A 22476-nucleotide genomic window follows, 5' to 3' on the forward strand; every position below is an offset into this window, starting at 1 on the left:
AATAAACCTTGGAATGTTAAAGAACAGCTCTCTCCATAAATCATGACCTAGAAAATTCTTCTCACTGGTCTGGGGAAGCAGATGTGGCAACTTCTCTTCTGTCTATGACTTTGAGTGTTAGAAATATATATTTTTGTGAGAAATCAAAGTCCAAGACCTGGGCTTTATACCTCCTATGTACTGTAGGAACTCTAGGCATATATAGTAATAAATTAGTATAAAAACTGGTCAGGACCATTGAAACTCTCTGGGGTCTGGCCAAATCAAATAGGAAATTGCTCAGTAAAGACATTTTCATTATCCAGGGCTCATGAGAAATTCACAGTAAAAATAATTTTTGCCTGAAGATGAGTTTACAACCAAAACCTCACATCACATTCATGTGATTTTCAGCACTCATAGGAAGAGTTGGCAGCTACAACAAACAGGAGACTTAGTATCTCAGAATTAGAAATAGTCTGAAGGATGGTAAGAATTTGATTATTGCTTCTACATAGAATTTTATTACAGCCTCTTTATGGAGCTAACATATCAGCTCACTGGGTTTCAGTTACTTGTGGTGATCTACCGAGTTTACCTAAGTGCAGAAAGAAATCACAGCCCAACTTTCAAAACAGGGAGCCCTGAATCTGACAGGGCCAGGATAATTTGACTCGCATATTTGCAGAGTAGAATTAAGGGTTTATTGAAACCCAGGAATTCTCTTAGAGTCAGGAGCCTGGGTCTCAACCTTTTAGCTACATCATCGCTTGCTCCAAACAAATGTGAGGATTATGAGTAGAAAGGAGACAGGAATGGAAGATTTTTCTCTCCACGTTTCTATGTTCTATCAAAGGGAGAGTGAAAGTGTATTTTCCAAATTCATTTTTATTTGATAAAATCAATTAAATTGCAAGCAATTTTTCTTTTTTATAATTTATTTAATTTATTTTTGGTTGCACTGGGTCTTCGTTGCTGTTTTCTCTAGTTGAAATGAGCAGGACTTCTCTTGTGGTACCCGCACTTCTTCTGTTGCAGAGCACAGGCTCTAGGCATGCAAGCCTCTGTAGTTTTGCGTCTTGGGCTTAGTTGCTTCATGGCATGCGGCATCTTCCTGAACCAGGGATCAAATCCATGTCCTCCGGATTGGGAGGCGAATTCTTATCCACTGTACCACCAGGGAAGCCCCACAAACCGTATTTCTATGAATTGGAAAGAGAAAGACTCTTTGAACTAGGGCTTATTTTTATGTAGAAAAGTTAATTTTAATCAAGCTGTTAATGTGTGAGCTAAAAAAGTTTTTTAAAACACATTCATTGTCAATTAATGTGAAGAGCAAGTACTTTGAGAGCAACTGACAACCTAATTCAGAAATGAACATTTTATTACACGATAATTCTTTGCAGTTAAAGCATAAGCTCATTATTAAATTACCCAGTTGTTTCCCACACAGAGATCAAAGGATTAGAATATGTTATCAGTGTTACCTGGGACAATTATACTTCATATTCTTGCTGAAATATTTATGACCCAACTACAGAAGAAGAATTCTGACTTTTATTCATTAGCTGGAGGTAGCTTAAATGAATTTCTCTATTCCTAGTTTTTCAATGACAGAACTTGAAAACCATTAGACTTGACTGGCAGAGCAAATGGCTTTGGAATTGGTCCCGGATAATGGTTCAGTCGTGGGATCAGGAGGACTAACTTGTTTTTCAAGCTCTGCACCACCCCTTCCACCCACTTGTCCCCCCATCATATGGGTCATTCACCTTGCTTCTCTGCCCTCACAGCCCCCTCCTATGGGGCATTTGCTAAATCTGGTTTCTCTATAAAACAAATACATTTAGTATTATAAGTCAATATATTTTTTAAAGATAGAATATTTTAAAAACATATTTTTTCTTTAGAAATTATTTCTCTAATATACTGAAAGTCCTATGAAATTAGTCATTGTTTTACTGGAAGCAAGTATTACTTTTTTATAGAAACTTCTTGGTTTGATACTATTTCTTTTTATTTTATTTTATTTGTTTATTTGCAGCACATGGGATGGTCACTGTATTACGCAGGATCTCCACAGCATACAGGCTCAGTAGCTGTGATATCAGGGCTTACTTGCTCCGTGGCATGCGGGATCTTAGTTCCCAGACCAGGGATTGAAGTTGTGTCCCCTGTATTGCAAGGCTAATTTTTAACCACTGAACCATATGTATTAATTTTAAATATGAATTATTGCTAAACGTCTATGTTAGGGGACAGGTAAAAAGCAAGTTGTTAGTTACTAATACACAAAGAAAGAATAAGGGCACTCACTCTATGGATATGAAAATTTCTCAGAGATATACTGTAAACAAGACAAAAGCAAGTAAACACTGTGTGTAACAATAGAATATCAACTAAACACCAGTGAGAATGACTAAATTATAACTATATCTGTCAATAGGGAAGAATCTCACAAACCTAATGTTGAAAGAATCTAGGCACAATTATTCATATTGAATAATTTGATTTATATAAGGTATACAGACTGCAAAAGTAACCCGTGTTGTTAAAAGCCAAGGTTGCCTTATTTGTATAAAGTGTGAAGATAGCAGAAGTATACTGTTAAAAATCAAAACAGTGGGATCTTGAAGGATGCAGTGATTGGAAAGGACACTGAGGGGGCCGTGAGGTTCAGATAGCGATGTTCTTGAACTCAGTTCTGGTAACATAAATGTGTTCAGTGTATGAACACTAAGGTGAGCACAATTCTTTATGTCAAAGGACAAATTAAGTTGAAATAAAATAAATTCAATTAAAGAGTTTTTTTAAGTGTTTGTAGAATGCTGCCATTTATGTAGAAAACATCTCTGGAAGTATAATAAGAAACAAACTGCCCCTCTGTTTCCTATGAACAAACAAACGGTACAGTAAGGAGAGAGAGTGGGCAACTAGAGGACAGAAACCAGAGGACATTTTTATGTTTACACTCTTTTACACTTTTTCACTTGACTATATCACCTATTCAAAAACAACTTTTTCTGACAGTTTTTAAAAATTATTTTTAAGGGTAAGTTTACACTGGCTTGGTGCTCAACATAATCATATTGCTTTGGGAATTCCCTGGTGGTCCAGTGGTTAGGACTCAGTGCTTTCACTGCTGGGCCCAGGTTCAATCCCGGGTTGGAAAACTAAGATCCAGCAGGTTGCATGGTGCAGTCAAAACAAAACAAAACAAATTACGTTGTGTTAATTTTTTATTGAAGTATGGTTGATTTACAATGATGTGCTCGTGTCAGGTGTGCAGCCTAGGGATTCAGTGATGTGTGTATTCTTTATATATATATTCTTTTTCAGATTTTTTTCCATTGCAGGTTATTACTAGGTATTGAATATTGTTCCCTGTGTTATACACTAAGACCTTCATGTTTATCTATTTTATATACTGTATGTATATGTTAATCCCAAGCTCTTAAGTTATCTCCAGCCCCCTTTCCATTTTGGTAACCATAAATTTGTTTTCTGTGTCTGTGAGTCTGTTTCTGTTTTGTAAATAAATTCATTTGTATCATCTTTTTAGCTTTAAGTAATATCATACGATACTTGTCTTTCTCTAACTTATTTCACCCAGTATGATAATCTCTAGATCCATTCATGTTGCTGCAGATGGCATTATTTCATTCTTTTTGATGGCTGAATAATGTTCTATTCTGTGTGTGTGTGTGTGTGTGTAGACAATATGCAGTATACACCACGTCTTTTTAAAAATCTGTTACTTTTCCCATACGATTTTTCAGTTGATAATCGTATTTTCATTTTTATTCTTTTTTTTTTTTTTTTTTTTTTTTGACCACATAGCATGTGAGATCTTGGTTCCTTGACCAAGGATTGAACCTGAGCCTGCTGCAGTGAAAGCATGAAATCTTAACCACTGAACAACCAGGGAAGTCCCCCACACTTTCTTTATCCATTCATCTGACAATGGAGACTTAAGTTGTTTCCATATCTTGGCTACTGTAAATAGTGCTAGTGTGAACATTGGGGTGCATGTATCTTTTCAAATTAGAGTTTTCATTTTTCCTGGGTATATGCCCAGGAGTGGGATTGCTTGACCACATGGCAACTCAATTTTTAGTTTTTTAAAGAACCTCCATTCTGTTCTCCATAGAGGGTGCACCAACTTACATTGCCTCAACGGTATTGGAGGATTGCTTTTTCTCCACACCCTCTCTAACATTTTTTTATTTGTAGACTTTTTGATGATGGCCACTCTGACTGTGAACCGTGAACTTCCAGATGTTCAAGCTGGTTTTAGAAAAGGCAGAGGAACCAGAGATCAAATTGCCAACATCTGCTGGATCATGGAAAAAGCAAGAGAGTTCCAGAAAAACATCTATTTCTGCTTTATTGACTATGCCAAAACCTTTGAGTGTGTGGATCACAATAAACTGTGGAAAATTCTGAAAGAGATGGGAATACCAGACCACCTGACCTGCCTTTTGAGAAATCTATATGCAGGTCAGGAAGCAACAGTTAGAACTGGACATGGAACAACAGACTGGTTCCAAATAGGAAAAGGAGTACGTCAAGGCTGTGTATTGTCACCCTGCTTATTTAACTTATATGCAGAGTACATCATGAGAAACGCTGGGCTGGAAGAAGCACAAGCTGGAATCAAGATTGCCAGGAGAAATATCAATAACCTCAGATATGCAGATGACACCACCCTTATGGCAGAAAGTGAAGAGGAACTAAAAAGCCTCTTGATGAAAGTGAAAGAGGAGAGTGAAAAAGTTGGCTTAAAGCTCAACATTCAGAAAATGAAGATCATGGCATCCAGTCCCATCACTTCATGGGAAATAGATGGGGAAGCAGTGGAAACACTGTCAGACTTTATTTTTTGGGCTCCAAAATCACTGCAGATGGTGACTGCAGCCATGAAATTAAAAAATACTTACTCCTTGGAAGGAAAGTTATGACCAGCCTAGATAGCATATTGAAAAGCAGAGACATTAGTTTGCCAACAAAGGTTTGTCTAGTCAAGGCTATGGTTTTTCCTGTGGGCATGTATGGATGTGAGAGTTGGACTGTGAAGAAGGCTGAGCACCAAAGAATTGATGCTTTTGAACTGTGGTGTTGGAGAAGACTCTTGAGAGTCCCTTGGACTGCAAGGAGATCCAACCAGTCCATTCTGAAGGAGATCAGTCCTGGGATTTCTTTGGAAGGACTGATGCTAAAGCTGAAACTCCAGTACTTTGGCCACCTCATGAGAAGAGTTGACTCATTGGAAAAGACTCTGATGCTGGGAGGTATTGCAGGCAGGAGGAGAAGGGGACGACAGAGGATGAGATGGCTGGATGGCATCACGGACTCGATGGACATGAGTCTGAGCGAACTCTGGGAGTTGGTGATGGACCCCAGGCCTGGCATGCTGTGATTCATGGGGTCGCAAAGAGTCGGACATGACTGAGCAACTGAACTGAACTGAACTGACTCTGACTGTGAGGTCATCACTGTAGTTTTGATTTGCATTTCTCTATTAATTAGCAATCTTTTCATGTACCTCTTGGTCCTCTGAATATCTTCTTTGAAGAAGTGACTATTAGGTCTTCTGCCCATGTTTTGATCGGGTTGTTTGGTTTTTTTGGTATTGAGTTGTATGAGCTGTTTGTGTATTTTCGAAATTAAGCCCTTGTCAATCACATAGCTTGCTAGTATTTTTTTCCCATTCTGTGGATTGTCTTTTCATTTTGTTTATGGTTTCCTTTGCTGTGCAAAAGCTTGTAAGTTTGATTAGGTCTTGTTTGTTTATTTTTGCTTTTATTTCTTTTGCCTTGGGAGACTGACTTAAGAAAACATTGGTGCGATTTATGTCAGAGAATGTTTTGCTTAAGGTCTCTTCTAGGAGTTGTGTGGTGTCATGTCTTACATTTAAGTCTTTAAACCATTTCGAGTTTACTTTTGTGAATGGTGTGAGGGAGGGTTCTAACTTCATTGATTTATGTGTGGCTGTCCAGCTTTCCCAACACCACTTGCTGAAGAGACTGTCTTTTCTCCATTGTATATTCTTACTTCCTTTGTTGAGGATTAATAGACCATACGTGTGTGGTTTTATTTCTGGGCTCTCTATTCTGTTCCACTGATCCCATCATGTTGTTTTAAATACAGTCTTTTATTTGGGAATTTTCTGCAGCACCCAAAATTACATCATCATAAACAGTAGCTCAAGGTATCATTATTTAAAAAGTGCTGCATTCTGAGATAATTTGTTTTCTGGGTGAAGAATATATTGCAATACAAATTGTCAATAGAAAAAAGATCTTCACAGGGTCTTCACATCTTGTTGAAGAGAATGTTTTAGACAATGAAGACTGTTTCAAGAAGCTGAAGAGCAATTGGGAGGCAGTGTATTATGGGACTTCATCTTACGGTCTCTAAAAAGACAAGCTTGCCCTGCTCTCGCTGTGCGTTTGAATCTGTTAGGAACCGTGGCAGACAAGTTGTCTACATTGTGTGTATGTGAGCCTGTGGATCCATGTTTTTTCCAGTTTGAGTTCGATCTCCAACCATCGTGAGGATCTTCACGTGCCATCCGTATCAATTGTTGGGGTGGTCCATCCGACATCTCCATGCCTGCATGAGGGCTGAGGAGCCCCTTGAAGAGGACTCATGCTAAAGGAACAAGGAACCAGACAGAACAAGTTTGTGCAGAAGAGAGTCATGATGTCAAGTCGAGTTTGGTGACTGCCATTCAGTTTGGTGTCTCGGCCCAGGATTTCTATGTCTGAGAGCAATGGGAGCAACAGCTGAAAGTGCTTTCAGCTAAAGAACACTCACCTAATTAAATGAAAATAAAAATCTCTATGGGATGGTGAAAAAATACAAGCAAGACTATTGGTCATAATGCTTCCTGAGACTGCCACTAAAAATTACCATTTCTGGGTAGATGAACACAAGAGAAATTTATTGTGTCATAGTTCTGGAGGCTAGAAGTCTGAAATCAAGATGTCAGCAGGACTGCACTCCCACCCAAGACCTTAGGGGACCATCCATTCCTGCCTCTTCCATCTTCTGATGGCTGCCCTAGCATCCCTGGATTTGTGGCCTATTCATTCCAAATCTGTCTTCATGACCCCTCTCCTCGGTATGTCTATCTCTTCTCCTCTGTGTGTTTATTTTATAAGGATGTGTGCATGAGTGCTAAGTCACTTGTGTCTGACTCTTTTGTGACTCTGTGGACTGTAGCCCTCCAGGCTCCACTGTCCATGGGATTCTCCAGGCAAGAATACTGGAGTGGGTTGCCATGCTCTTCTCCAGGGGATCTTCCCAACCCAGGAACTGAACCTGGGTCTCTTGTGTCTCCTGCATTGGCAGGTGTATTCTTTACCACTAGCACCACTTAGGAAGCCCCATATGATTGCAGTTAGGGCCCACTAAGATGAACACCTCTTCTCAAAATTCTTAATTTAATCACATCTGCAAAGACCTTTTTTACCCCCAACAAGAAAACATTCACAGATTCCAGAGATTTAATGTGGATATCTTTGGGGGGATACTTTTTGGCTTACTCCATGACTCTTAAATACCCTAAAAACAGAGTAAAATTTAAAGTGGAAGAGGAGGTACTCTCCCCCTGCTTTGCCCTGCACTTCAGTGGTGCAGGGGACGGTGCAGGGGACAGTGCAGGATCCTGGTATCAAAGTCCAGGGACATTCACTGTAACTGAGCTGACTTAATCCTAAGGACCCAAGAGAAGCTCCCAGTGGGCCTCCAGAATTATTTAAGATGAGGAGGGGGCAGAACTTTGCACAGGGCCAAGATCCTGCATTAGCAAGAAAGGCAAGAACACCCTATGACTTTACTCTTTGAACAGGTTTGTACAAAACAAGGCCAGTACATAAAGCCTGGGGCTGTCTTGGAGGAGGTACAGAAGAGGCCCCCTGCACTCCCGCCTTTGAAGCTGTTGATCCAACTGGTCAACCTCTTGAAAGGTACTCAACTCCTGGCTTCTAGGCCTGCAGCGTGCTCTGCCTCTGGGGGAAGAGCCAGTTTGGTGCTTGTCAAGGCTTCACTGCCCAACCCCAGGCAGCCTGATTCTTCAGGCCAGTCCTGGGGTCTGGATGGTGTGTTCCAGACCCAGCCTGGGGTGAGTTACAAAGGTCTCCCCGGCAGCATCTCAAATCAGCTTGGGCTCTGGGGGATGTAGGATGAAAATGGCCAAAGACTCAGGCTGTACACCAAGCCAGAGGGAGAATGCTGGCAGTTTAGAGGTGCATGCAGTGGGTACACTAAGACATAGTCCAGCAGGGTCCTCCGTACCCAGGCCTGCAGGCAGCACCAGCATATCAAACAGTCTGAAAGCTATGGGCCGAAAGGGGAAATTGGTAGGGCTAGTTGGGCTTCACATTGTTGAACACTTAGCTGAGTATCTGGGAAGTCTGGGGATCTCTGAGCAGAACCTGAACTTTATTTTTATTTTGCTTTTAAGAAAGAACAAGTACAATCATGTTACTGTCTTTTTTTCCTGCTGGCCTGCTTGCTGGCCTGTTGCTTGAGAGAATTCAATGCATCTGCCCCAAACACTCAAGTAGCTGAGGAGTGTCCTGGCAGCCAAGCATGCTGTTCCGCCCTGGTAGTGTGAAACCCCTTGTCAGGCCGTCAAGGGGGAGGGACGCAGGTTGAAATCTCGCATCCCTGGAGCTTTGCATTTGGTCCTCAAGCAGGAAAGACTGTTGCAGTGAAAAGCCCGGGGTAGGGGTTCAGGTACTAAGTGCCAGGGCTTGACTTTCAGTGATAAGATTTGGAGGGGGGTGTATTTAGTGCAAAGAACTGGGTTTTACTTGCTAGGAGCCTGTTCAGCTCTTTAAAGGCTAAACCTAGGTGCTTTTTTTTTTTTTTTAATATGGTTGTTTGTTTTGATCTCCAGCTTCCTGCAGCATCAGTTTCTGTCAGACCAGTTTGTTAAAAAAGCACTTTGAGTAAATACCAGGGGCCAGGATGAAAGTCAAATAGGGAGTCAAAAGTGTTTTGTTTTCATATAACTTGAATTTAATTCTCACTCAGGGTTAAACAAACTTCACTTCAGAATAAAGAATGCCCATTGGCTTGGGCAAAGTTTCGGAGTTGGGGAATAAACAGTGATAGCCCTGGAGTTGAGATCCACCCTATTCCCTGGTGGCTCAGAGGTTAAAGCGTCTGCCTCAAATGCGGGAGACCCGCGTTCGATCCCTGGGTCGGGAAGATCCCCTGGAGAAGGAAATGGTAACCCACTCCAGTATTCTTGCCTGGAGAATCCCATGGATGGAGAAGCCTGGTAGGCTACAGTCCAAGGGGTCGCAAAGAGTCGGACACGACTGAGCAACTTCACTTCACTTCACTTCCTATGGTACTGGAGGCATTTGGTTGCAACTGTGGGCTTTAAAACGCCAAGCAGGGAGTTCCCTGGTGGTCCAGTGCTTAGGACTTCATGTTTCCAATGCAGGGGGCACAGGTTCGATCTCGGTCAAGGAACTAAGATCCCATGTGCCACGTGGCATCACCAAGAAAAAAAAATAGAAAAGAGTCATACCTTTTTTATAAACTACGTTCCTGAAAAGTTTTTAAACTGATTTCTATTCACAATATAATAGATGAGCTCTCCAAAGAAGTTTCAGCAGAAAGTTTCATAAAGCAAGGTGCTGGCAGGGCCAGGGTTAGAGTGAAGTAATGAAGAGGTGGCCCCAAAACTCAGCAATCAAAATCAATAATACGTTAATGCAATATTCTAACAAATCAAAATTAATGCAAAAAATCCATGATGGACAAAATTGGCAAAATTTTAAATGAAGACAGGTCCTGTCTATGACTTTTTTTTCCAGCAAGTTAAAAAGATTTCTTACCACTTCAGGTTTCATATGAAGTCCAGAACACAGGGCTTGTCAAGGGCAATTACATTGTGTCCATGATGCTTTCTTCTCTGAGGTTTCAAGCACCTGCAACTGCTTCAAGTGGAGATAAGATTACTTCTCTGATTGAAAGACAGAGAAAAATGTTCAGGTATCAACTCCCATAATACCCTCATCACTCACTACCTTGATAAAAGTGACCCCATTCTTTTGTCTCCACTGAATGCAAATACCTTAACGACTGTTTATGTATTCAATGATGGTGCCTATGCATTTATCATATGTTCTTAGTATGTCTACCTGTGTTGCTGGATTAATTTGAAAGCCCCCTTGGGATAGACTTTCAACTGAAGTCTACAGGGGACAGTTAGACATATAGACTGGATGACAGTGATGATGATTAGCAACACGCTAGTAGCCACCAGTAATAGAGTAGAATTGTTTCATGAAACCTACATGAGGACCACTATGTGATGAGCAGTGCAGAGACCCAGGTGGGTGCAGAAGCAGAAAATAAAATAGGTTTTAAATCCACTTTGACCATATGTGGGAGCCTGGGCTGACATTCTTAAGAAAGTACTACTGGTATTTACTTTTTTCTTTGTTTCCTTTTGCCCAGTAGGTAGAGAGTCCTCTCCCTGGGCAGAGACCTATTGTGCAATGATGAATGGAAGGGTGGTGTGCTGGGCATTTTCCATTCTTTTCTACCAGACGCACTTTCTGTCCCACTCTGTGCTTTAGTTCGGTAGTCTTTATGAACTTTATCCACAAGTATCCCTGGTGCTCTGTCTTCGAGTTGGGTTAGGAGAATGGAAGGCAGCAGCACAAGATACAGGAGGGAGAAGAGAAAAGTTGGGGTGTTTAGTCCCCTGGCTCTCTTCTTGCTGGGCTTCAGATGGGCTGCATTTCTCTACTGAAGGACACTGTGCAGTCCCTCTTCTCAGTTTTCTCTCTGAGTTTTGTAACTACTCCCTCCCCCTATCTCTTTAGACCTGGGATGGGGATAATCTAGCCCTGAAAGGTAGCAGCATCCCTTGTTAGTTTTCTTCACCCTACCCACACCTTTTTAAACACCCTTATATTAAACCCCCTTCCTCCACTGACCTTTGTTGGTGTGGCCTCTGTCAGTGGCAGGACACCGACTGATGCAAGTCATAGGTGCCTATCACCCAGCAGAGATGGGACACAGTCCAGGCCTCAGGACCCTCAGCTCTGGCGGTAGCCTTTCCCCTTAGAGAATAAAGCAGCCCTACCTGGCATCTCCTGGTTTTAGATCCTGTGCATAGTCAAGTGTACCTGTGAATCAGTGAGCTGTTGGAAGATTAAAGAACAGAGAATCCCCATTAGCATCATCTCTACATCCTTGAATTTAAAATACTTATTCAAGAATGAGAAGCTTAACCCGATTCCCAAGAATGATGTCCAGTCACCTGCCGGTGACAGGAGAAAGCCCTTAGTCAGCAACAATAAATACAGCTCCAGCAACTGTGCCGCTAGTACGCTTTCTGCCATGTTCCAAAGTCGACGTTCCAAGTCCCAGACAAGATGCTCTGTATCTACACAGCTGTGAAGATGACAAGTGATACCAAAGGATCAGGGGACTATTCTGTGCTCACTGAGGTACCATCTGTGCCCTCCTGCATGTTTAACTTGATGCTTCATACCTAATGGCTCCCAGGACACCCCCCAAACCTCTTTTGTATCACTTCTGTCTCCAGGTATGCCTCAACAAGGAAGCATTGTAGCCCTGATGACTTGGGTAGGCAACTTAGCACTCTAAGGAAAATCAACCTTAGGATGAAACTAAGGGCAATGGACTGAAGGAGTGGAAAGAGCCTGAATTCTTGAGGATGTCATCCACCCTGGACTGGAGCCCATCCTTACTCATGACTTATGCTACAGTGACGCAGTGACATCCGTTATGGTTTCATCAATTTAGTTAGAGTGTTTTGTTTCTTTCAGTCAAAAGCTATATAACTCAAGAACATTTACAAAAAGTTCACAGCTAACATCATATTGATTTATTTACTTTTAATTATTTCTGGCTGCACTGGGTCTTCCTTGTTGCAAGCAGCCTTTCTCTAGTTGCAATGCATGGGCTTCACCTTGTCATGGTGTCTCTTGTTGAGGCTTTGGGGCTCTAGCGCTTGGGCTCAGCACCTGTGGTGCACGGACTCAATTGTTCTGCAGTATATGGGATCCTCCCAGACCAGGGACTGAACCCATGTCCCATGCATGGCAAGGCAGATTCTTAACAACTGGACTACCAGGGAAGCCCAACATCACATTTAATGAGGAAAGCTTTCCCTCTACGATCAGGAACAAGGATGTTTAGTTTCACTACTTCTATTTAGTGCAACATGTATACACACAAATAGTACTGTTAACATCTCCCTTGCCATAACTAAGACCCGACACAACCAAATAAATAAATATATATTTAAAAAATCCCTGTCTCAAAATGCTCCTTGTGTGGGTGCTGCAATGCACCCCCTGAGTCTCCTTCTGGAATGAAGGACTTGCCCCTGGTGCTGGAAATGTGACCAAAAGACAGCTCTCAGCTGTCAGCCAAAGAGGACTGCCTCTCAGGATAAAAATTGCCTCGCTAAGCCAATCTCTTTCCAGAAGTAGGCCACATACAATAACTGATCAACAAAGGGGTATAAAATCCCATCTCCTGACTCAGACTTGGGGCACCTCTGCAGAACCGTTTCGGACTGAACCTACCTGTGGGGTTGGTTAAAGCCCTTTGTTGGGTCTGCAGCATAACTCAGCTTCTCCCTTTGTCCAGCCCTGCTTCCTCTTCTTCCCTTTCAAGGGTGATGGTTTCAAGAGCACTGTGATGCCCTACCCAAACACACACACACATACACACACACACACACACACACACAAACACACACTTAAATATGATGCTCCTCATCCTTGTTGCAAAACATCAAGGGCAGGGCTTCCCTGATGGCTTAGTGGTAAAGAATCTGCCTGCCAGTGCAGAAGACATGGGTTTGATCCTTGGTGTGGGAAGATCCCACATGCCTTGGAGCAACTAAGCCCCTTGACCACAATGCCGAGTCTGTGCTCTAGAGCCCAGGAGCTGCAACTACATAGCCCAACTACTGAAGACCATGCACTTAGAGCCCATATGCCACAAGAGAAGTCACTGCAATGAGGGGCCTGTACACCACAGCAACAAAGACCCAGCACAGCCAAAATAAATTAATTAATTAATTTTAAAAGAAGCATTAAGGGGTGGGGACCTGGGGCTCTAGATTCCTAAGTCAGTAAGACCTATGTTCTTCTTATAGGATTGGCTTTCAGTAATTCACAAGTGTGAGCCATATACACACTGGTTTCTTTACAAATGAATACATTAAATTAAACAAATAAAATGTGCACACATACTAGAAAAAGGACATATTCAACAATTCTCCTCACCCAGGTTCTCATTTTCTTGGAGGGTACACTTTCCTTATTCTTTGGGAAAGAGTTCTTTCCTCATCTGTAAAAGGAAACAAATAACCTCTTCAAACAGTTGAAGATTCAATGAGTGAGTGTATGTGCCCAGCATGCTGTGAGTGCTACGCCAGAACAGCAAAGAAATGAGAGTACTTCTGAAGAGTAGGTCCCTTTGTTATCCCAGGACTCTCAGACTTAATGGTTAAGGTTCTGCAGTTTCTCTCTGTGGGAGGAGGGTTGTCACTTCGGTCATCTTCACTTGAAACATTTACCTGCATGTGTGGGAGAGGCTCTTTCCTATAAATTTGCCTCATAAGAATGTATATTACGTTCCCCACGGGACCCACGGCAACATCATCACAGAGGTATGTGCCTTATGAATCTTGAAAGGGGTGATTGTGGTACATGATGTTTCTTAGGCATATTTGTCCATGAAATCCACCCTCTCCCTTGATTTCTGAGTCATACCTAGCAACTAAATAGTTTCTAGTAGAACACATTTCTGGAAACTCTTCTCTCTTCCATCTGATTCTATTAATTTAGGAGAATATTTTCCCCAAATAACAGTGGGCTAGCCGCTACATAGAGTTTGCTGAACTCCAGTTTGCAGTCATGACACTAATTGGTAGTCACAGCTACTCTTTGTTGAGCACCTAACTTTGTCCTGAGAGCTTTACAGGCATCATCTCTTTCAACTCTCTCAATAGTCATTTCAGAGATGGCTCTGGAAGCCCTGATGTAGAGATGAGAAAACTGAGGAGCAAGAAGGTTAAACAGCTTGTCACATGGCAAGTAGTGAAGTCAAGATTCAAATGTAGGTCTATCTGACTCAAAAGCCCATAAATTTCAATTTCTGGTTTGAACTATACGTAGTGGTATAGAGGTAGCATCTCTCTTCTCTTCGTTGAAATCAGCTAAAAGCAACTGAGATAGAGAAACAAAGACACAAAATTCCTTTTCTTAGAAATGTTAATATGTCTCACTATGATTATATTTTTTCTTTTCCCTGTTTCTTCTGATTTTTGCTTTATGTATCTTTGTTTCTTTGTTGTTTGGTGTCTAATGGCTTATGATGTCTATCTTCTTTGGGAATTGTACCTTTTATCATTAAAAATTCATCTTTGTTTCATTTAAAAATAAATAAATAATTTAATTTAAAAATTCTTTTCTTAGAAAGTAGAAGATACATAAAACCTCAGGTCCCCAGTTAGTCAAAAGGGCTGCCAAAACCACTGAAGACCAAGGGGACATGTGGGAACAAGAAGAAAAAAGACCTATAGTTAGGGGACAGAGTGGCTGTGTATCTCAGAAGGAGCTGGATGCCCTTCTCTAAATCAAGGAGTAAAACCTAACCCTCTTGTTTGCAATTTTGGGGCAAACGTGTCTGATGGTACCAAGAATTTCCCTGCACCCTATTTGGTATCAAAATGAGCTTTCCAAAGAACAGAGACTAGCCACATTTTCGAGAAGCTCTGTCTCTGTGGCAGCAGAGAAGAGTCTCTGAGTCATTAAAACTTCACAGCTGCTCATCTTTGCGTAGGAGAAGCAAAAGCTAAACAAACTACTTAAAACCCCAAATCAAGAAAAATTCCAGCTAGTCTGACCCTTCTCCTTCACAAACCTTCTGCAAATAGCTCATCAAGGAAAAATTCATATCCTGCAAGGATGAATAACATTAAAAAAAAAAAAAAACCTAGCACAGAAACCTATTCAAAAATACTATAAGAGAAAAAAAAAAAAGGTAGAAAAGAGCAGGAAACCAGACAGGAGGCAAAGAATACACCTTGTATGTCACTATGAAAGAGATAATAGTTGTGATCAAATATTTCATCATGAATATTTCAAACTTAATGAAGCAATTGCCTGTATGAAACCAGAACACAAAGCAAACAGTGCTAAAGATCAGGAAGGAAACAGTTAGACTGATGGGATGAAATGAACTGGCAGAGTTCAGATGTCAGCACAAGCCCACGAACAAAGCTCACCCATTTTTCTACATGCAGCACTACTAGAGCACAAAAAAGGATGATGATAGCAAATGGAAACAGGGGAGTTTTCTCCTGTGACCAGAGCATGACTGGGGCTAGATAAGCTCACCAAAAGAAATCCAAGATGGTCTGCTATTGATTTCACTTCAGCTTCAGGACTCTTGCTACAACTTTCATCAGATATGACCAATTCACGGAGCTGTAAGGTAGAAACAAGTAGATGGTGTCAAATCTCTCTTGGCTGTCATATTGTTGCATGGAGAATTTAGTTTAAAAGAATCATGCCGGGGAACTAGATCCCCCATGACACAACTGAGTTCTCAAGCTACAACTAAGACCCAGCACAGCTAAATATATAAATGAACATTTTTAAAAAAAAAGAGCTATAACTTAAAAAAAGGAAAAAATAAATTCACAGGAGAAAAAAGTTGTAAAATTGTGTTTATTTCAAATGTTAGGACCAGTTTATATAGTTAAGGTTTGAGCTCAAAATAACATCACCTTCTATCCCCTTAGCAGTCTCAGTGTAAACCTGTAATTATGGTCCAGGTTCTCTTTCCTCTTTCCATGCTTAAGTCCAAAGGTCATGGCCTTTCTCCATTATAGTGAGTCAGTTCAATTAAACAACCTGCTTATAAAAGAGCATGTGTGTGTGTGTGTGTGTGTGTGTGTGTGTGTGTGTTAAGTTGCTTCAGTCATGTACAACTTTTTGCGACCCCATGGGCTGCCAGGCTCCTCTGTCCATGGGATTTTCCAGGCAAGAATACTGGAGTGGGTTGCCATTTCCTCATCCAGGGGATCTTCCCAATCCAGGGATCAAACACGCACTGGCAGGTGGGTTCTTTACCACTACCACCAACTGGGACACTATATTACATTAAATTTCTGCAAGTATGAAAAAGAAAGATAAGAAACACATACCTATGCATATATTGAAAATATTGAGCTAGACATATAGAACTGGAATGACAGGTAAATGTACTAGAATGAGGCATATTTAGATTTAAATTAAAATTTTGTTTTAATATAAATTTACATGGCATTTGGTATAAGACAAGTCCATTTTGGCCAATGCCTAGGGGAATTACTGAGGCAATTGTTACACTGTGTGGCCATGTTATCTAAAGTATGTCCTTGCAACAGAGATCAAGAGGATAGTATTTTATCTCCACTAACCCAATGGCCAATTCCTAATTATCCAAAAGCAATATCCAGCAATTTTCCAAAAATAATATATGTTGCTAACAAGTGATCTTGTGTTTTACAAAGGGTTTCCCAGGTGGCACTAGTGGTAAAGAATTGGCCTGCCAATGCAGGAGATGCAAGAAACATGGGTTGGATCCCTGGGTGGGGAAGATCCCCTGGAGAAGGAAATGGCAACCCACTCCAGTACTCTTGCTTGGAAAATTCCATGGACAGAGGAGCTCCGTGGGCTACAGTCCATGGGGTCCCAAAGAGTCAGAGACAACTAAGCGACAGCCTGCATGCATGGTCTTGTGTCAGTTAGCTCCCTCTCATCATTCCCGAATCCATTATCTTCATCTTCAGAATGGCCTTCTCCTCCTGGCCCACAATTCACAAGGCCTATAAGAAGACAATTTATATCTATTCATTCCATCATCCATTCATTTAATAAATGCTCAGTAAGTACTTGGCTTCCCAAGTGGCTCAGTGGTAAAGAATTTGCCTGCCAGTGCAGGAGACACAAGAAACGCAGGTTTGATCCCCGGATTGGTAAGAGACCCTGGAGTAGGAAATGGCAACTCACTTCAGTATTCTTGCCTGGGAATTTTCATGGACAGAGGAGCATGGTGGGCTACAGTCCCTGGAGTTGCAAAGAGTCGGACACAACTGAGAACATACACAATGAGTACTTACTATAAGGTAGATATCCTTCAAAACACTCAAAACCGGGTAAAAAACCTCAATTCTAGCTGCCTGTCACTGCTGCAACAATTACAGAACATTTTATGTTTCACAAAGTGTCTTCAAATTACTTCTTTTGCTCTGTGAAATTTGTCACCAAACACTTCAACCTCTCAAAATGAGGCTAATTCCACCCGCCCATCTCTAGGTTCACAGGATTTTTTTCCCTCTAACTTCAGTACCATTTAATGAGAGTTACCGAGGCCCTGAATTTTACTAAACATAAAGAATAATAGTGATAGCTCTACAGAGAAAGGCCTGAAAGAAATTTCTTATCGATAAGTGGTTGCAAATGTAGGTGATGATGCCATTGTAAAATCACTATTTATAAATAATACAATGCACTTGAAAACTAAGTGCATCTCTGAATAGCATATGACGCAAACTGACATAGAGAAATAAATGACCAGTGAGTTATGATAATAAGTGCTTTATAAATACCTACGTACATCGTATTAAACTTGGGTAGAAAATGGGGTTGGGGGAAGCTCTACTTACATGTATCTCTCTTTCTCTTGTTCCTGAATATTTCTCAGGCTTGTCCTTACAAGGTAGGCATTTGATTTTAAACTCCATGTGTTAGAACAATGGCCAAATTTTCTTAGATGGACCTGACACATTATTGAATAAACTCAAGTAAATGATAATACTAAACACTTTATTAAAAGCAAGAAGAACATTTTGAACATGTAGCAACATTTTCTAAAAATAGATGATTCCTAGAAGCTTAAGGCTAAAAAACAAAACTATTCAAATGATAGTGTGAATTTCTCAGATTTTAAATGTAGACATTAGCATTATATTTGCTAAAATTTTATTGTTTGGTTTAATATGAAAAAATAATTTGAACACATTTGATATGGGTGGCTGAATGATAGTGGTCATTTGAAACTTGTTTCTCAGAGGCCATATCTAGAGGTCAAGAAATTTAAGATCTAGTTTTGTTTTTCAGTACAGAGTGAAGGTAACAAATGTTGAAAGCTATTAATTTTACAGATGATGAAAATATAATGAGAAAGAAAAATGAGAATACTCTGTTTCCTTATGACTTTAAAGAATCCTATAGACATAACTTCATTCATCTAAGAAAACAACCCTGCTAATTACATTATATGTAATTATATTATTATATATAATAAGCTAATTTCATAGTTGCCTATTTTATAGAAAGAGAATCCAGGCCTTGGGAGAAGAGCTGGGCAAAAGTGGAAAAACAAGAAAGAATTCCCTAGATCTTCCAGCTCTTTGGCCCAGAGTAACCCTCCTTGTAATGAGTAACAGAGATGCATTTTCCTTTTGATCTAACTGATCCGGTGGATTGTGAACCCCTCTGTGGTGGGAATGTATTCTCTTCATTTCCCTGGTTTCCATGTCACCTCTCACTCACCTCAATTCTCTTCCTATCTCTCCAGTCACTTTTCAGTCTTTTGTAGGTTTGTCTTCTACTATGTACCTCCTACAGCTTGCAGCTATCGGTCCTTCCTTGGCCCTTTTTCCTTTTTGATGCTATTCATTCTCCCTGGGTAAATTTTCTTTCCCAGGTCTTCAACTGCCAACCATATGCAGATGGGTTTCAGCTTAAATTTCCAATACCAGCTTCTCCTAACTTCCAAGCCTATGTGTCCAACTGACTAGTGAATGTTTCCTGGAGTTCAGCATATTCAAAGCTAAGATCCTCGCGTTCCCCTGAAGAAGGGGAAATGAAAATGCTCTTCATTTCTCCCAGTCTCAATGGATGTCACACATCTACTCAAACACTGAAACCGGAGAACTAGGGATCATCCAAGATTCCCTTTTTCCAACAGCACGTGTGTGCTAAGTGACCCTATGGACCGTAGCCTCCTGGGCTCCTCTGTCCATGGGATTCTCCAGGCAAGAATACTGCAGTGCCACCTGGGAAGCCTTTCTCCCACAGACCCTGCATCAAACAATCAAGTCCTGATCACCAGCTCTTGAAATCTTTCTCAGACTTAACTTTCCCTGTCTATTCTTTTTTTTTTTTAATATAAATTTATTTATTTTAATTGGAGGCTAATTACTTTACAATTCCCTGTCTGTTCCTATAGTTTCTGCCCTTTTTTCCCCAGATTTTCATCATTTCTCTCTTGGATGAACACTATCCTCCTTTACTGGTCTCTCTGACTTCAGACCCAGCTCCTGCCCAACTCTCACCATGTACTACAGTGTCTCCAAAGCAGCTCTAGATATTAATTCTCTGCTAACTTTCAATGGATCTTCATCTAGGACAACATAACAGAGTCCTTCTCTATCTAAATCTCCTTGTCTTATACCAACTTCATACTTTCATAAATCCTTCCTTGCTGTATTTGATGCTCTAAGAGCACCAAACTCTTTGTAACTCCTCAAACATGCCTTTGCATGTTCTTTTCTCTCTGCCCCATCCCGATGTGTAGCTGACAATGCCCACACGCCCTTCGTGTCCTGGTTCAAGCATTCCCTCCTCTGTGAAAGGCTTCCCTGACTCTCCAAGGCAGATTTTATCCTTCCTTCTACAATTAAGAGGTGAATAGGAGAAGAGAGTAACAGGTACCTGGAGATTGGGATAGGGACTCTATGCATAGAGAAAAAAAAAATAGAGAAGCCTAGGATGCAGATTCTTTGTGGGATTTGCCTCGGACCTACTGTACTTGTGCATGAGTAGGATTCAGTTCTGGACCTGAGAAGGCTGTGACAAGAGGATAGAGATGTTTTCCCCTCCCCCACTTCCTCACAGTAGTCATTGACACTATGGGAATTATCCTGGCCTGCTTGGCAGCAGTTTTCTGTCTAGGATTATTTGGTGCTTTTCTAAGTAAGAAGAGAGCTGAATTGGACAACAATAGAAGTAAACCCTGGGGCATGTGCCAACTCACCAAATTGCTTCCTGGCCTTGTGATGCAGAGGACTATGTAATTATGAGACTGTCATACACATATATGTTGGTTTGAAGAAATTAGACACAGACACCCAATTGCCAACAGCAATGAGAAGAGACAGACTTGTTGGAACCGAGTGAATGGTGTGGTTTCCAAAGAAACTTGGAGGCTTGGGTTTTCTGATGAGAAGATACTGCTGAATTAAATCTAATTACCACAGGAAGTAGCCCCCACTTTTCAAAGCAAAGAGCTAGTAATGGCGCTGGCAAGGTTATGAAGGTGTGTCCCAAGATTTCCTAAAAAGATTGACTGCCAGAGCAGCCCATCGTTCTCCTATTTCATTGGGTCTTCTCAAATGGGGTGAAGAAGATCTATTTCTCTCCAAATTCACCTCAGTTGTGCTTCTGTCCTAGTTATTGAGCAAGTGATGTACCCCTTGCTGTAGCTTAGAAACAATGCTACAGTCATCGATTGTAACTTTGGTGTTTTTGGAAACTTAGCACCTCTTCCCCCTTCTTGCCAATGGCTCTGTCAATTTCTCAGCCTAACTAGGATCATGGCATCCGGTCCCATCACTTCATGGCAAATAGATGGAGAAAAAGTGGAAACAGTGGCAGATTTTATTATCTTGGACTCCAAAATCCCTGCAGATCATGACTGCAGCCATGTAATTCAAAGACACCTGCTCCTTGGAAGAGAAGCTATGAAAAACCTACACAGCGTATTAAAAAGCAGAGATATGTGTTTTATGAAAGGAGAGAGGGTTAGCACTCCTCTTGACAGGATGGAAGAGGCTCTCTGGCCTGACAACATGCATACGATTAAGGCATTGCCTACCTACTTTGTGGCATCTAACCACATTTTTTTTGTGCTTTCCAAAGTAGGAGGATTTTAAAGGATGATTTATCTTCTGAAAAATAAACATTAAATTTGAAAAAAATTTTTTTTAATCAAAGACCACTTTGCCAGCAAAGGCCTGTATAGTCAAAGCTATGGTTTTTCCAGTATTCATGTACGGATGTGAGAGCTGGACCATAAAGAAGGCTGAACACCAAAAAATTGATGCTGGAGAAGACTCTTTAGAGTCCCTTGGACAGCAAGATCAAACCAGTCAATCCCAAAGGAAATCAGTCTTGAATATTCATTGGAAGGACTGATGCTGAAGCTGAAGCTCCAATAGTTTGGCCACCTGATACCAAGAGCCAACTCACTGGAAAAGACCCTGATGCTGGGAAAGATTGAGGGCAGCAGGAGAAGGGGAAGACAGAGGATGAGATGGTTGGATGGCATTATCGACTCAATGGACATGAGTTTGAGCAAATTCTGGGAGATGGTAAAGGACAGGGAAGCCTGATGTGCTACAGTCCAGGGGGTTGAAAAGAGTCAGACATGACTTAGCGACTGAACAACAAAGTTTTTGCCAAGAGCCAAGGAAATGCTTGTTGACTCTGTATCAAGAAAACAAGGCAATCACTTGTTCATCTCAGTATAGGGCTGGTGGTGGTTTAGTTTTTAAGTTGTGTCTGACTCCTGTGACACCATGGACTGTGGCCCACCAGGCTCCTCTGTTCATGGGATTTCCCAGGCAAGAATACCAGAGCATTCTTGGGTTGCCATTTCCTTCTGCACAGTATAGTGTTAGCAGGACCTTAGTGCTAAAGCTTGAAATGCAATGGGTACATAGACGCCCAGGGACTTCTCTTGCAGGTTTCAAGAGGGGAGAAAAAAATGGGGAGGTGAAATGTCCCTTCTCTATGCTCAAGAGATAATTGCAGGTACAAGAATAAATAGGTGTGTAAGAATAAATCCACACTAATGTCTAGACAGAAAAAAGTATCGAAAGGAAATCAAGAGAAATTTGCCTTGCTGGGATTAGCATCTTAGAACCAGAATAATGAAAACATCAGCAATTGCTCCCAAAGATCACTGTATTAGTCAAAGTTCTCCAGAGACAGAACAAATAAGATAGAGGTAAAGACATAGTCAGAGCCAGAGATAGAGGCAGAGGTACAGGTAGATTCGTGGAGATTTCTTGTGAGAGATTGGCTCATGTGAATGAAGGCTAAAAATGCTGAGAAGATTTGCTGTCTGTAAGCTGGAGACCCAGGAAAGCTAGCAGCATAATTTAGTGATATTCCCCAAAACACCGAAGTCACAATCAATGACTGTTCATTTGTTTCTAAGCTACAGCAAGGGGTACATCACTTGTTCAATAACTGGGACTGAAGCTCAGTTGAGACAAACTTGGAGAGAGTTTTTCTTGTTATTTATTTTTTAGTTTAGCACTTTGAAGTGTTTCCTTCTTCACTTGGGTTTATATGGTGAATACAAAATATTCATCAAAAATTCTTTATCTTTAAATTTGGATTTACTTGACAAACATTT

General features: G+C 41.0%; 1 non-coding gene across 1 annotated transcript; it reads left to right on the forward strand.

Annotated features, from left to right (window-relative positions):
• The first annotated feature begins 20832 nt into the window (after positions 1-20832).
• LOC138988338 (U6atac minor spliceosomal RNA) lies at positions 20833-20958 on the forward strand. Its single transcript, XR_011464644.1, has one exon. It is a non-coding gene; the product is annotated as a U6atac minor spliceosomal RNA (small nuclear RNA).
• Positions 20959-22476: the final 1518 nt, after the last annotated feature.

This window comes from Bos mutus, chromosome 6, assembly GCF_027580195.1.
Source record: "Bos mutus isolate GX-2022 chromosome 6, NWIPB_WYAK_1.1, whole genome shotgun sequence".
NCBI classification, from domain to species: Eukaryota; Metazoa; Chordata; class Mammalia; order Artiodactyla; family Bovidae; genus Bos; species Bos mutus.